This window comes from Rhinoderma darwinii, chromosome 5, assembly GCF_050947455.1.
Source record: "Rhinoderma darwinii isolate aRhiDar2 chromosome 5, aRhiDar2.hap1, whole genome shotgun sequence".
In the NCBI taxonomy this organism is placed as follows: domain Eukaryota; kingdom Metazoa; phylum Chordata; class Amphibia; order Anura; family Rhinodermatidae; genus Rhinoderma; species Rhinoderma darwinii.
In genome coordinates, this window is record NC_134691.1 from 230751045 (window position 1) to 230765522 (window position 14478).

General features: G+C 47.9%; 9 non-coding genes across 9 annotated transcripts; all 9 read left to right on the forward strand.

The window, feature by feature from the left end:
* Positions 1–1750: 1750 nt before the first annotated feature.
* Positions 1751–1941, forward strand: LOC142655151 (U2 spliceosomal RNA). Its single transcript, XR_012849441.1, has one exon. It is a non-coding gene; the product is annotated as a U2 spliceosomal RNA (small nuclear RNA).
* A 1238-nt stretch (positions 1942–3179) lies between these two features.
* On the forward strand, positions 3180–3370 carry LOC142653687 (U2 spliceosomal RNA). The gene has a single exon (XR_012848609.1). It is a non-coding gene; the product is annotated as a U2 spliceosomal RNA (small nuclear RNA).
* Positions 3371–4604: 1234 nt separating this feature from the next.
* Positions 4605–4795, forward strand: LOC142653702 (U2 spliceosomal RNA). The gene has a single exon (XR_012848622.1). It is a non-coding gene; the product is annotated as a U2 spliceosomal RNA (small nuclear RNA).
* Positions 4796–6029: 1234 nt separating this feature from the next.
* Positions 6030–6220, forward strand: LOC142655152 (U2 spliceosomal RNA). Its single transcript, XR_012849442.1, has one exon. It is a non-coding gene; the product is annotated as a U2 spliceosomal RNA (small nuclear RNA).
* Positions 6221–7458: 1238 nt separating this feature from the next.
* LOC142653320 (U2 spliceosomal RNA) lies at positions 7459–7649 on the forward strand. The gene has a single exon (XR_012848256.1). It is a non-coding gene; the product is annotated as a U2 spliceosomal RNA (small nuclear RNA).
* A 1238-nt stretch (positions 7650–8887) lies between these two features.
* LOC142653666 (U2 spliceosomal RNA) lies at positions 8888–9078 on the forward strand. The gene has a single exon (XR_012848589.1). It is a non-coding gene; the product is annotated as a U2 spliceosomal RNA (small nuclear RNA).
* Positions 9079–10312: 1234 nt separating this feature from the next.
* LOC142653703 (U2 spliceosomal RNA) lies at positions 10313–10503 on the forward strand. The gene has a single exon (XR_012848623.1). It is a non-coding gene; the product is annotated as a U2 spliceosomal RNA (small nuclear RNA).
* Positions 10504–11737: 1234 nt separating this feature from the next.
* Positions 11738–11928, forward strand: LOC142653667 (U2 spliceosomal RNA). Its single transcript, XR_012848590.1, has one exon. It is a non-coding gene; the product is annotated as a U2 spliceosomal RNA (small nuclear RNA).
* Positions 11929–13162: 1234 nt separating this feature from the next.
* LOC142653111 (U2 spliceosomal RNA) lies at positions 13163–13353 on the forward strand. Its single transcript, XR_012848054.1, has one exon. It is a non-coding gene; the product is annotated as a U2 spliceosomal RNA (small nuclear RNA).
* Positions 13354–14478: the final 1125 nt, after the last annotated feature.

Sequence of the window (14478 nt, forward strand, 5' to 3'; positions counted from 1 at the left end):
CTTTGCTTCTGAGGCCGGTGCTTCAGTCCAGTAGCACGCTACGGCCACATGTGGGATATTTCCTAAAACTGCAGAACCTGGGCAATAAATATTGAGTTGCATTTCTTGGGTAAAACCTTCTGTGGTACAAAAAAAATGGATTCAAAATGAATTTCTGGAAAAAAATAATGAACTTTGTAAATTTCACCTCTACTTTGCCTTAATTCCTGCGCAATGTCTAAAGGGTTAAGAAACTTTCTGAATGCTGTTTTGAATACTTTGAGGGGTGCAGTTTTTAAAATGGGGTGACTTATTGGCGGTTTCTAATATCTAAGGACCTCAAAGCCACTTCACAACTGAACTGGCCCCTGTAAAAATAGCATTTTGAAATTTTCTTGAAAATGTGAGAAATTGCTGCTAAAGTTCTAAGCCTTGTAACGTCCTAGAAAAATAAAATGATGATCAAAAAACGATGCCAATCTAAAGTAGACATATGGGGGATGTTAGTTAGCAACATTTTTGTGTGGTATAACTGCCTGTCTTACAAGCAGATGCATTTAAATTGAGAAAAATGTTAATTTTTGCAATTTTTCGCTAAATTTTGGTGTTTTTCACAATAAATACTGAATGTATCAGGCAAATTTTGCCAGTAACATAAAGTCCAATGTGTCACGAGAAAACAATCTCAGAATCGCTTGGATAGGTAAAAGCATTCCGGAGTTATTACCACATAAATTGAAACATGTCAGATTTGAAAAATGAGGCTCTGTCAGGAAGGTCAAAAGTGGCCAAAGAGGGAAGGGGTTAAAGAGCTGCACCTGAGCCAGCCACTGATTGATGCAGCACCACAGTCAAATAGTGGAGTGGAGTAGGGGAACAGCAAACAGCCATTAAAGCCGCCCGCCCGCCCGCCCGCCACAATGGACCTACCTGTGTACACTAGATGGATGTGATGGAATGTACTGTCGTCCCTACATTTCAAGAAGGAGTAAGAATTGCAGTTGCAACAAAGCCTTGCTTGCCTACAAAGAGAGCAGCAATTTGGATTTGTTACTATGTTACCTAGAAGAATAACAAACTGTGCAAGGATGGAGGTTGTAGGAGCAAGGAGAAGTTGTCTGTAAAGTTGGTGGATGCTTATTTTCCATTTTGCAGTCCCTTGTCTCCCTCTTGTGGCCTCCTGGAGGCAACTAGCTGTGCAAAAAAAGACAGCCTGGCGGCCGGCTGTTGCAGTGTTGCCCTCTCAGGCAACACTGAGTGACTGACTGAGCCGCACCGTCTTATATAAAGTTCAGACGGAACTTTGCACGTGTCATAGTGGAGCCCTGAGGAGCCAGAGCCAGCTTTCTGACATCATAATGGGGCCTCAGAGATAAAAGCCTGGGCCCAGGCAGTGTTGGTCAGTGCTGCTCAGCAGGCAGCACTGGACTGGACTGGATTACAGCTGATACAAGGTGTGAAGGAACAAGGGGTGGCTGTGGGCATGCACTTGCTGCCGCTGCCAGTGTTTATCTGCATGGCAGCAGGGCATTTGGGCGTTGCCAGGAAGGCGTTTTTATGTAGATTCCTCCTCTTTCAGCACTGCATTGTGGTGCAAGCAAAAGAAGCAAATCCTGTCTGGCTTCCTCTCCGGCCTTTATTCACCTCCCGTGTAGCTGTGAGTGTGTGAGCCTGCAGGGCCCCATGGAATTGCCTAGAAGTAGGCTGAATCGCTGCAAGGGCTGAACAGCAGTATCGGGCAGGCTCGGGCAACGCGCGGCCCGTTCGGGTTATCGCTTCTCGGCCTTTTGGCTAAGATCAAGTGTAGTATCTGTTCTTATCAGTTTAATATCTGATACGTCCCCTATCTGGGGACCATATATTAAATGGATTTTTAGAACAGGGAGATGGAAATAGAGCTTGCTCTGTCCACTCCACGCATTGACCTGGTATTGCAGTATTTCCAGGACCGGTGCACCCTTTCCTTATGTGTTGACTAAAATCAGATTCCAAAAGTGTTTTTTGTGTTTGCCATTGTTTCTGTCTTTCTGAAGGGATCTCCCCTTTTAATCCCATTATTTCAACACCTGTTGGACAATGCATGAGTGATAATGAGCTAATTGATTAAATGCAATTAATGAATACATTGCCACCTCTTGTTTTGTGTCGTCTGTGTGTCTGTGTTTCCGGCATTTCACATTGGAACAGCTCATTCACCTTCCTTGTCTTCTCTCCGCCCTCCCTTTTAGGTAAGTTAAAGAGCTGCACCTGAGCCAGCCACTGATTGATGCAGCACCACAGTCAAATAGTGGAGTGGAGTAGGGGAACAGCAAACAGCCATTAAAGCCGCCCGCCCGCCCGCCCGCCACAATGGACCTACCTGTGTACACTAGATGGATGTGATGGAATGTACTGTCGTCCCTACATTTCAAGAAGGAGTAAGAATTGCAGTTGCAACAAAGCCTTGCTTGCCTACAAAGAGAGCAGCAATTTGGATTTGTTACTATGTTACCTAGAAGAATAACAAACTGTGCAAGGATGGAGGTTGTAGGAGCAAGGAGAAGTTGTCTGTAAAGTTGGTGGATGCTTATTTTCCATTTTGCAGTCCCTTGTCTCCCTCTTGTGGCCTCCTGGAGGCAACTAGCTGTGCAAAAAAAGACAGCCTGGCGGCCGGCTGTTGCAGTGTTGCCCTCTCAGGCAACACTGAGTGACTGACTGAGCCGCACCGTCTTATATAAAGTTCAGACGGAACTTTGCACGTGTCATAGTGGAGCCCTGAGGAGCCAGAGCCAGCTTTCTGACATCATAATGGGGCCTCAGAGATAAAAGCCTGGGCCCAGGCTGTGTTGGTCAGTGCTGCTCAGCAGGCAGCACTGGACTGGACTGGATTACAGCTGATACAAGGTGTGAAGGAACAAGGGGTGGCTGTGGGCATGCACTGGCTGCCGCTGCCAGTGTTTATCTGCATGGCAGCAGGGCATTTGGGCGTTGCCAGGAAGGCGTTTTTATGTAGATTCCTCCTCTTTCAGCACTGCATTGTGGTGCAAGCAAAAGAAGCAAATCCTGTCTGGCTTCCTCTCCGGCCTTTATTCACCTCCCGTGTAGCTGTGAGTGTGTGAGCCTGCAGGGCCCCATGGAATTGCCTAGAAGTAGGCTGAATCGCTGCAAGGGCTGAACAGCAGTATCGGGCAGGCTCGGGCAACGCGCGGCCCGTTCGGGTTATCGCTTCTCGGCCTTTTCGCTAAGATCAAGTGTAGTATCTGTTCTTATCAGTTTAATATCTGATACGTCCCCTATCTGGGGACCATATATTAAATGGATTTTTAGAACAGGGAGAAGGAAATAGAGCTTGCTCTGTCCACTCCACGCATTGACCTGGTATTGCAGTATTTCCAGGACCGGTGCACCCTTTCCTTATGTGTTGACTAAAATCAGATTCCAAAAGTGTTTTTTGTGTTTGCCATTGTTTCTGTCTTTCTGAAGGGATCTCCCCTTTTAATCCCATTATTTCAACACCTGTTGGACAATGCATGAGTGATAATGAGCTAATTGATTAAATGCAATTAATGAATACATTGCCACCTCTTGTTTTGTGTCGTCTGTGTGTCTGTGTTTCCGGCATTTCACATTGGAACAGCTCATTCACCTTCCTTGTCTTCTCTCCGCCCTCCCTTTTAGGTAAGTTAAAGAGCTGCACCTGAGCCAGCCACTGATTGATGCAGCACCACAGTCAAATAGTGGAGTGGAGTAGGGGAACAGCAAACAGCCATTAAAGCCGCCCGCCCGCCCGCCACAATGGACCTACCTGTGTACACTAGATGGATGTGATGGAATGTACTGTCGTCCCTACATTTCAAGAAGGAGTAAGAATTGCAGTTGCAACAAAGCCTTGCTTGCCTACAAAGAGAGCAGCAATTTGGATTTGTTACTATGTTACCTAGAAGAATAACAAACTGTGCAAGGATGGAGGTTGTAGGAGCAAGGAGAAGTTGTCTGTAAAGTTGGTGGATGCTTATTTTCCATTTTGCAGTCCCTTGTCTCCCTCTTGTGGCCTCCTGGAGGCAACTAGCTGTGCAAAAAAAGACAGCCTGGCAGCCGGCTGTTGCAGTGTTGCCCTCTCAGGCAACACTGAGTGACTGACTGAGCCGCACCGTCTTATATAAAGTTCAGACGGAACTTTGCACGTGTCATAGTGGAGCCCTGAGGAGCCAGAGCCAGCTTTCTGACATCATAATGGGGCCTCAAAGATAAAAGCCTGGGCCCAGGCAGTGTTGGTCAGTGCTGCTCAGCAGGCAGCACTGGACTGGACTGGATTACAGCTGATACAAGGTGTGAAGGAACAAGGGGTGGCTGTGGGCATGCACTGGCTGCCGCTGCCAGTGTTTATCTGCATGGCAGCAGGGCATTTGGGCGTTGCCAGGAAGGCGTTTTTATGTAGATTCCTCCTCTTTCAGCACTGCATTGTGGTGCAAGCAAAAGAAGCAAATCCTGTCTGGCTTCCTCTCCGGCCTTTATTCACCTCCCGTGTAGCTGTGAGTGTGTGAGCCTGCAGGGCCCCATGGAATTGCCTAGAAGTAGGCTGAATCGCTGCAAGGGCTGAACAGCAGTATCGGGCAGGCTCGGGCAACGCGCGGCCCGTTCGGGTTATCGCTTCTCGGCCTTTTCGCTAAGATCAAGTGTAGTATCTGTTCTTATCAGTTTAATATCTGATACGTCCCCTATCTGGGGACCATATATTAAATGGATTTTTAGAACAGGGAGAAGGAAATAGAGCTTGCTCTGTCCACTCCACGCCTTGACCTGGTATTGCAGTATTTCCAGGACCGGTGCACCCTTTCCTTATGTGTTGACTAAAATCAGATTCCAAAAGTGTTTTTTGTGTTTGCCATTGTTTCTGTCTTTCTGAAGGGATCTCCCCTTTTAATCCCATTATTTCAACACCTGTTGGACAATGCATGAGTGATAATGAGCTAATTGATTAAATGCAATTAATGAATACATTGCCACCTCTTGTTTTGTGTCGTCTGTGTGTCTGTGTTTCCGGCATTTCACATTGGAACAGCTCATTCACCTTCCTTGTCTTCTCTCCGCCCTCCCTTTTAGGTAAGTTAAAGAGCTGCACCTGAGCCAGCCACTGATTGATGCAGCACCACAGTCAAATAGTGGAGTGGAGTAGGGGAACAGCAAACAGCCATTAAAGCCGCCCGCCCGCCCGCCACAATGGACCTACCTGTGTACACTAGATGGATGTGATGGAATGTACTGTCGTCCCTACATTTCAAGAAGGAGTAAGAATTGCAGTTGCAACAAAGCCTTGCTTGCCTACAAAGAGAGCAGCAATTTGGATTTGTTACTATGTTACCTAGAAGAATAACAAACTGTGCAAGGATGGAGGTTGTAGGAGCAAGGAGAAGTTGTCTGTAAAGTTGGTGGATGCTTATTTTCCATTTTGCAGTCCCTTGTGTCCCTCTTGTGGCCTCCTGGAGGCAACTAGCTGTGCAAAAAAAGACAGCCTGGCGGCCGGCTGTTGCAGTGTTGCCCTCTCAGGCAACACTGAGTGACTGACTGAGCCGCACCGTCTTATAAAAAGTTCAGACGGAACTTTGCACGTGTCATAGTGGAGCCCTGAGGAGCCAGAGCCAGCTTTCTGACATCATAATGGGGTCTCAGAGATAAAAGCCTGGGCCCAGGCAGTGTTGGTCAGTGCTGCTCAGCAGGCAGCACTGGACTGGACTGGATTACAGCTGATACAAGGTGTGAAGGAACAAGGGGTGGCTGTGGGCATGCACTGGCTGCCGCTGCCAGTGTTTATCTGCATGGCAGCAGGGCATTTGGGCGTTGCCAGGAAGGCGTTTTTATGTAGATTCCTCCTCTTTCAGCACTGCGTTGTGGTGCAAGCAAAAGAAGCAAATCCTGTCTGGCTTCCTCTCCGGCCTTTATTCACCTCCCGTGTAGCTGTGAGTGTGTGAGCCTGCAGGGCCCCATGGAATTGCCTAGAAGTAGGCTGAATTGCTGCAAGGGCTGAACAGCAGTATCGGGCAGGCTCGGGCAACGCGCGGCCCGTTCGGGTTATCGCTTCTCGGCCTTTTGGCTAAGATCAAGTGTAGTATCTGTTCTTATCAGTTTAATATCTGATACGTCCCCTATCTGGGGACCATATATTAAATGGATTTTTAGAACAGGGAGATGGAAATAGAGCTTGCTCTGTCCACTCCACGCATTGACCTGGTATTGCAGTATTTCCAGGACCGGTGCACCCTTTCCTTATGTGTTGACTAAAATCAGATTCCAAAAGTGTTTTTTGTGTTTGCCATTGTTTCTGTCTTTCTGAAGGGATCTCCCCTTTTAATCCCATTATTTCAACACCTGTTGGACAATGCATGAGTGATAATGAGCTAATTGATTAAATGCAATTAATGAATACATTGCCACCTCTTGTTTTGTGTCGTCTGTGTGTCTGTGTTTCCGGCATTTCACATTGGAACAGCTCATTCACCTTCCTTGTCTTCTCTCCGCCCTCCCTTTTAGGTAAGTTAAAGAGCTGCACCTGAGCCAGCCACTGATTGATGCAGCACCACAGTCAAATAGTGGAGTGGAGTAGGGGAACAGCAAACAGCCATTAAAGCCGCCCGCCCGCCCGCCCGCCACAATGGACCTACCTGTGTACACTAGATGGATGTGATGGAATGTACTGTCGTCCCTACATTTCAAGAAGGAGTAAGAATTGCAGTTGCAACAAAGCCTTGCTTGCCTACAAAGAGAGCAGCAATTTGGATTTGTTACTATGTTACCTAGAAGAATAACAAACTGTGCAAGGATGGAGGTTGTAGGAGCAAGGAGAAGTTGTCTGTAAAGTTGGTGGATGCTTATTTTCCATTTTGCAGTCCCTTGTCTCCCTCTTGTGGCCTCCTGGAGGCAACTAGCTGTGCAAAAAAAGACAGCCTGGCGGCCGGCTGTTGCAGTGTTGCCCTCTCAGGCAACACTGAGTGACTGACTGAGCCGCACCGTCTTATATAAAGTTCAGACGGAACTTTGCACGTGTCATAGTGGAGCCCTGAGGAGCCAGAGCCAGCTTTCTGACATCATAATGGGGCCTCAGAGATAAAAGCCTGGGCCCAGGCAGTGTTGGTCAGTGCTGCTCAGCAGGCAGCACTGGACTGGACTGGATTACAGCTGATACAAGGTGTGAAGGAACAAGGGGTGGCTGTGGGCATGCACTGGCTGCCGCTGCCAGTGTTTATCTGCATGGCAGCAGGGCATTTGGGCGTTGCCAGGAAGGCGTTTTTATGTAGATTCCTCCTCTTTCAGCACTGCATTGTGGTGCAAGCAAAAGAAGCAAATCCTGTCTGGCTTCCTCTCCGGCCTTTATTCACCTCCCGTGTAGCTGTGAGTGTGTGAGCCTGCAGGGCCCCATGGAATTGCCTAGAAGTAGGCTGAATCGCTGCAAGGGCTGAACAGCAGTATCGGGCAGGCTCGGGCAACACGCGGCCCGTTCGGGTTATTGCTTCTCGGCCTTTTGGCTAAGATCAAGTGTAGTATCTGTTCTTATCAGTTTAATATCTGATACGTCCCCTATCTGGGGACCATATATTAAATGGATTTTTAGAACAGGGAGATGGAAATAGAGCTTGCTCTGTCCACTCCACGCATTGACCTGGTATTGCAGTATTTCCAGGACCGGTGCACCCTTTCCTTATGTGTTGACTAAAATCAGATTCCAAAAGTGTTTTTTGTGTTTGCCATTGTTTCTGTCTTTCTGAAGGGATCTCCCCTTTTAATCCCATTATTTCAACACCTGTTGGACAATGCATGAGTGATAATGAGCTAATTGATTAAATGCAAGTAATGAATACATTGCCACCTCTTGTTTTGTGTCGTCTGTGTGTCTGTGTTTCCGGCATTTCACATTGGAACAGCTCATTCACCTTCCTTGTCTTCTCTCCGCCCTCCCTTTTAGGTAAGTTAAAGAGCTGCACCTGAGCCAGCCACTGATTGATGCAACACCACAGTCAAATAGTGGAGTGGAGTAGGGGAACAGCAAACAGCCATTAAAGCCGCCCACCCGCCCGCCCGCCACAATGGACCTACCTGTGTACACTAGATGGATGTGATGGAATGTACTGTCGTCCCTACATTTCAAGAAGGAGTAAGAATTGCAGTTGCAACAAAGCCTTGCTTGCCTACAAAGAGAGCAGCAATTTGGATTTGTTACTATGTTACCTAGAAGAATAACAAACTGTGCAAGGATGGAGGTTGTAGGAGCAAGGAGAAGTTGTCTGTAAAGTTGGTGGATGCTTATTTTCCATTTTGCAGTCCCTTGTCTCCCTCTTGTGGCCTCCTGGAGGCAACTAGCTGTGCAAAAAAAGACAGCCTGGCGGCCGGCTGTTGCAGTGTTGCCCTCTCAGGCAACACTGAGTGACTGACTGAGCCGCACCGTCTTATATAAAGTTCAGACGGAACTTTGCACGTGTCATAGTGGAGCCCTGAGGAGCCAGAGCCAGCTTTCTGACATCATAATGGGGCCTCAGAGATAAAAGCCTGGGCCCAGGCAGTGTTGGTCAGTGCTGCTCAGCAGGCAGCACTGGACTGGACTGGATTACAGCTGATACAAGGTGTGAAGGAACAAGGGGTGGCTGTGGGCATGCACTGGCTGCCGCTGCCAGTGTTTATCTGCATGGCAGCAGGGCATTTGGGCGTTGCCAGGAAGGCGTTTTTATGTAGATTCCTCCTCTTTCAGCACTGCATTGTGGTGCAAGCAAAAGAAGCAAATCCTGTCTGGCTTCCTCTCCGGCCTTTATTCACCTCCCGTGTAGCTGTGAGTGTGTGAGCCTGCAGGGCCCCATGGAATTGCCTAGAAGTAGGCTGAATCGCTGCAAGGGCTGAACAGCAGTATCGGGCAGGCTCGGGCAACGCGCGGCCCGTTCGGGTTATCGCTTCTCGGCCTTTTGGCTAAGATCAAGTGTAGTATCTGTTCATATCAGTTTAATATCTGATACGTCCCCTATCTGGGGACCATATATTAAATGGATTTTTAGAACAGGGAGATGGAAATAGAGCTTGCTCTGTCCACTCCACGCATTGACCTGGTATTGCAGTATTTCCAGGACCGGTGCACCCTTTCCTTATGTGTTGACTAAAATCAGATTCCAAAAGTGTTTTTTGTGTTTGCCATTGTTTCTGTCTTTCTGAAGGGATCTCCCCTTTTAATCCCATTATTTCAACACCTGTTGGACAATGCATGAGTGATAATGAGCTAATTGATTAAATGCAATTAATGAATACATTGCCACCTCTTGTTTTGTGTCGTCTGTGTGTCTGTGTTTCCGGCATTTCACATTGGAACAGCTCATTCACCTTCCTTGTCTTCTCTCCGCCCTCCCTTTTAGGTAAGTTAAAGAGCTGCACCTGAGCCAGCCACTGATTGATGCAGCACCACAGTCAAATAGTGGAGTGGAGTAGGGGAACAGCAAACAGCCATTAAAGCCGCCCGCCCGCCCGCCACAATGGACCTACCTGTGTACACTAGATGGATGTGATGGAATGTACTGTCGTCCCTACATTTCAAGAAGGAGTAAGAATTGCAGTTGCAACAAAGCCTTGCTTGCCTACAAAGAGAGCAGCAATTTGGATTTGTTACTATGTTACCTAGAAGAATAACAAACTGTGCAAGGATGGAGGTTGTAGGAGCAAGGAGAAGTTGTCTGTAAAGTTGGTGGATGCTTATTTTCCATTTTGCAGTCCCTTGTCTCCCTCTTGTGGCCTCCTGGAGGCAACTAGCTGTGCAAAAAAAGACAGCCTGGCAGCCGGCTGTTGCAGTGTTGCCCTCTCAGGCAACACTGAGTGACTGACTGAGCCGCACCGTCTTATATAAAGTTCAGACGGAACTTTGCACGTGTCATAGTGGAGCCCTGAGGAGCCAGAGCCAGCTTTCTGACATCATAATGGGGCCTCAAAGATAAAAGCCTGGGCCCAGGCAGTGTTGGTCAGTGCTGCTCAGCAGGCAGCACTGGACTGGACTGGATTACAGCTGATACAAGGTGTGAAGGAACAAGGGGTGGCTGTGGGCATGCACTGGCTGCCGCTGCCAGTGTTTATCTGCATGGCAGCAGGGCATTTGGGCGTTGCCAGGAAGGCGTTTTTATGTAGATTCCTCCTCTTTCAGCACTGCATTGTGGTGCAAGCAAAAGAAGCAAATCCTGTCTGGCTTCCTCTCCGGCCTTTATTCACCTCCCGTGTAGCTGTGAGTGTGTGAGCCTGCAGGGCCCCATGGAATTGCCTAGAAGTAGGCTGAATCGCTGCAAGGGCTGAACAGCAGTATCGGGCAGGCTCGGGCAACGCGCGGCCCGTTCGGGTTATCGCTTCTCGGCCTTTTCGCTAAGATCAAGTGTAGTATCTGTTCTTATCAGTTTAATATCTGATACGTCCCCTATCTGGGGACCATATATTAAATGGATTTTTAGAACAGGGAGAAGGAAATAGAGCTTGCTCTGTCCACTCCACGCCTTGACCTGGTATTGCAGTATTTCCAGGACCGGTGCACCCTTTCCTTATGTGTTGACTAAAATCAGATTCCAAAAGTGTTTTTTGTGTTTGCCATTGTTTCTGTCTTTCTGAAGGGATCTCCCCTTTTAATCCCATTATTTCAACACCTGTTGGACAATGCATGAGTGATAATGAGCTAATTGATTAAATGCAATTAATGAATACATTGCCACCTCTTGTTTTGTGTCGTCTGTGTGTCTGTGTTTCCGGCATTTCACATTGGAACAGCTCATTCACCTTCCTTGTCTTCTCTCCGCCCTCCCTTTTAGGTAAGTTAAAGAGCTGCACCTGAGCCAGCCACTGATTGATGCAGCACCACAGTCAAATAGTGGAGTGGAGTAGGGGAACAGCAAACAGCCATTAAAGCCGCCCGCCCGCCCGCCACAATGGACCTACCTGTGTACACTAGATGGATGTGATGGAATGTACTGTCGTCCCTACATTTCAAGAAGGAGTAAGAATTGCAGTTGCAACAAAGCCTTGCTTGCCTACAAAGAGAGCAGCAATTTGGATTTGTTACTATGTTACCTAGAAGAATAACAAACTGTGCAAGGATGGAGGTTGTAGGAGCAAGGAGAAGTTGTCTGTAAAGTTGGTGGAAGCTTATTTTCCATTTTGCAGTCCCTTGTCTCCCTCTTGTGGCCTCCTGGAGGCAACTAGCTGTGCAAAAAAAGACAGCCTGGCGGCCGGCTGTTGCAGTGTTGCCCTCTCAGGCAACACTGAGTGACTGACTGAGCCGCACCGTCTTATAAAAAGTTCAGACGGAACTTTGCACGTGTCATAGTGGAGCCCTGAGGAGCCAGAGCCAGCTTTCTGACATCATAATGGGGTCTCAGAGATAAAAGCCTGGGCCCAGGCAGTGTTGGTCAGTGCTGCTCAGCAGGCAGCACTGGACTGGACTGGATTACAGCTGATACAAGGTGTGAAGGAACAAGGGGTGGCTGTGGGCATGCACTGGCTGCCGCTGCCAGTGTTTATCTGCATGGCAGCAGGGCATTTGGGCGTTGCCAGGAAGGCGTTTTTATGTAGATTCCTCCTCTTTCAGCACTGCATTGTGGTGCAAGCAAAAGAAGCAAATCCTGTCTGGCTTCCTCTCCGGCCTTTATTCACCTCCCGTGTAGCTGTGAGTGTGTGAGCCTGCAGGGCCCCATGGAATTGCCTAGAAGTAGGCTGAATCGCTGCAAGGGCTGAACAGCAGTATCGGGCAGGCTCGGGCAACGCGCGGCCCGTTCGGGTTATCGCTTCTCGGCCTTTTGGCTAAGATCAAGTGTAGTATCTGTTCATATCAGTTTAATATCTGATACGTCCCCTATCTGGGGACCATATATTAAATGGATTTTTAGAACAGGGAGATGGAAATAGAGCTTGCTCTGTCCACTCCACGCATTGACCTGGTATTGCAGTATTTCCAGGACCGGTGCACCCTTTCCTTATGTGTTGACTAAAATCAGATTCCAAAAGTGTTTTTTGTGTTTGCCATTGTTTCTGTCTTTCTGAAGGGATCTCCCCTTTTAATCCCATTATTTCAACACCTGTTGGACAATGCATGAGTGATAATGAGCTAATTGATTAAATGCAATTAATGAATACATTGCCACCTCTTGTTTTGTGTCGTCTGTGTGTCTGTGTTTCCGGCATTTCACATTGGAACAGCTCATTCACCTTCCTTGTCTTCTCTCCGCCCTCCCTTTTAGGTAAGTTAAAGAGCTGCACCTGAGCCAGCCACTGATTGATGCAGCACCACAGTGAAATAGTGGAGTGGAGTAGGGGAACAGCAAACAGCCATTAAAGCCGCCCGCCCGCCCGCCACAATGGACCTACCTGTGTACACTAGATGGATGTGATGGAATGTACTGTCGTCCCTACATTTCAAGAAGGAGTAAGAATTGCAGTTGCAACAAAGCCTTGCTTGCCTACAAAGAGAGCAGCAATTTGGATTTGTTACTATGTTACCTAGAAGAATAACAAACTGTGCAAGGATGGAGGTTGTAGGAGCAAGGAGAAGTTGTCTGTAAAGTTGGTGGATGCTTATTTTCCATTTTGCAGTCCCTTGTCTCCCTCTTGTGGCCTCCTGGAGGCAACTAGCTGTGCAAAAAAAGACAGCCTGGCGGCCGGCTGTTGCAGTGTTGCCCTCTCAGGCAACACTGAGTGACTGACTGAGCCGCACCGTCTTATATAAAGTTCAGACGGAACTTTGCACGTGTCATAGTGGAGCCCTGAGGAGCCAGAGCCAGCTTTCTGACATCATAATGGGGCCTCAGAGATAAAAGCCTGGGCCCAGGCAGTGTTGGTCAGTGCTGCTCAGCAGGCAGCACCGGACTGGACTGGATTACAGCTGATACAAGGTGTGAAGGAACAAGGGGTGGCTGTGGGCATGCACTGGCTGCCGCTGCCAGTGTTTATCTGCATGGCAGCAGGGCATTTGGGCGTTGCCAGGAAGGCGTGTTTATGTAGATTCCTCCTCTTTCAGCACTGCATTGTGGTGCAAGCAAAAGAAGCAAATCCTGTCTGGCTTCCTCTCCGGCCTTTATTCACCTCCCGTGTAGCTGTGAGTGTGTGAGCCTGCAGGGCCCCATGGAATTGCCTAGAAGTAGGCTGAATCGCTGCAAGGGCTGAACAGCAGTATCGGGCAGGCTCGGGCAACGCGCGGCCCGTTCGGGTTATCGCTTCTCGGCCTTTTGGCTAAGATCAAGTGTAGTATCTGTTCTTATCAGTTTAATATCTGATACGTCCCCTATCTGGGGACCATATATTAAATGGATTTTTAGAACAGGGAGATGGAAATAGAGCTTGCTCTGTCCACTCCACGCATTGACCTGGTATTGCAGTATTTCCAGGACCGGTGCACCCTTTCCTTATGTGTTGACTAAAATCAGATTCCAAAAGTGTTTTTTGTGTTTGCCATTGTTTCTGTCTTTCTGAAGGGATCTCCCCTTTTAATCCCATTATTTCAACACCTGTTGGACAATGCATGAGTGATAATGAGCTAATTGATTAAATGCAATTAATGAATACATTGCCACCTCTTGTTTTGTGTCGTCTGTGTGTCTGTGTTTCCGGCATTTCACATTGGAACAGCTCATTCACCTTCCTTGTCTTCTCTCCGCCCTCCCTTTTAGGTAAGTTAAAGAGCTGCACCTGAGCCAGCCACTGATTGATGCAGCACCACAGTCAAATAGTGGAGTGGAGTAGGGGAACAGCAAACAGCCATTAAAGAGGCTCTGTCACCAGATTTTGCAGCCCCTATCTGCTATTGCAGCAGATAGGCGCTGCAATGTAGATTACAGTAACGTTTTTATTTTTAAAAAACGAGCATTTTTGGCCAAGTTATGACCATTTTCGTATTTATGCAAATGAGGCTTGCAAAAGTACAACTGGGCGTGTTGAAAAGTAAAAGTACAACTGGGCGTGTATTATGTGCGTACATCGGGGCGTGTTTACTACTGTTACTAGCTGGGCGTTGTGTATAGAAGTGTCATCCACTTCTCTTCACAACGCCCAGCTTCTGGCAGTGCAGCACTGTGACGTCACTCACAGGTCCTGCATCGTGTCGGCACCAGAGGCTACACTTGATTCTGCAGCAGCATCGGCGTTTGCAGGTAAGTCGATGTAGCTACTTACCTGCAAATGCTGATGCTGCTGCAGAATCAAGTGTAGCCTTTGGTGCCGACATGATGCAGGACCTGTGAGTGACGTCACAGTGCTGCACTGCCAGAAGCTGGGCGTTGTGAAGAGAAGTGGATGACACTTCTATACACAACGCCCAGCTAGTAATAGTAGTAAACACGCCCCGATGTACGCACATAATACACGCCCAGATGTACTTTTACTTTTCAACACGCCCAGTTGTACTTTTGCAAGCCTCATTTGCATAAATACGAAAATGGTCATAACTTGGCCAAAAATGCTCGTTTTTTAAAAATAAAAACGTTACTGTAATCTACATTGCAGCGCCTATCTGCTGCAATAGCAGATAGG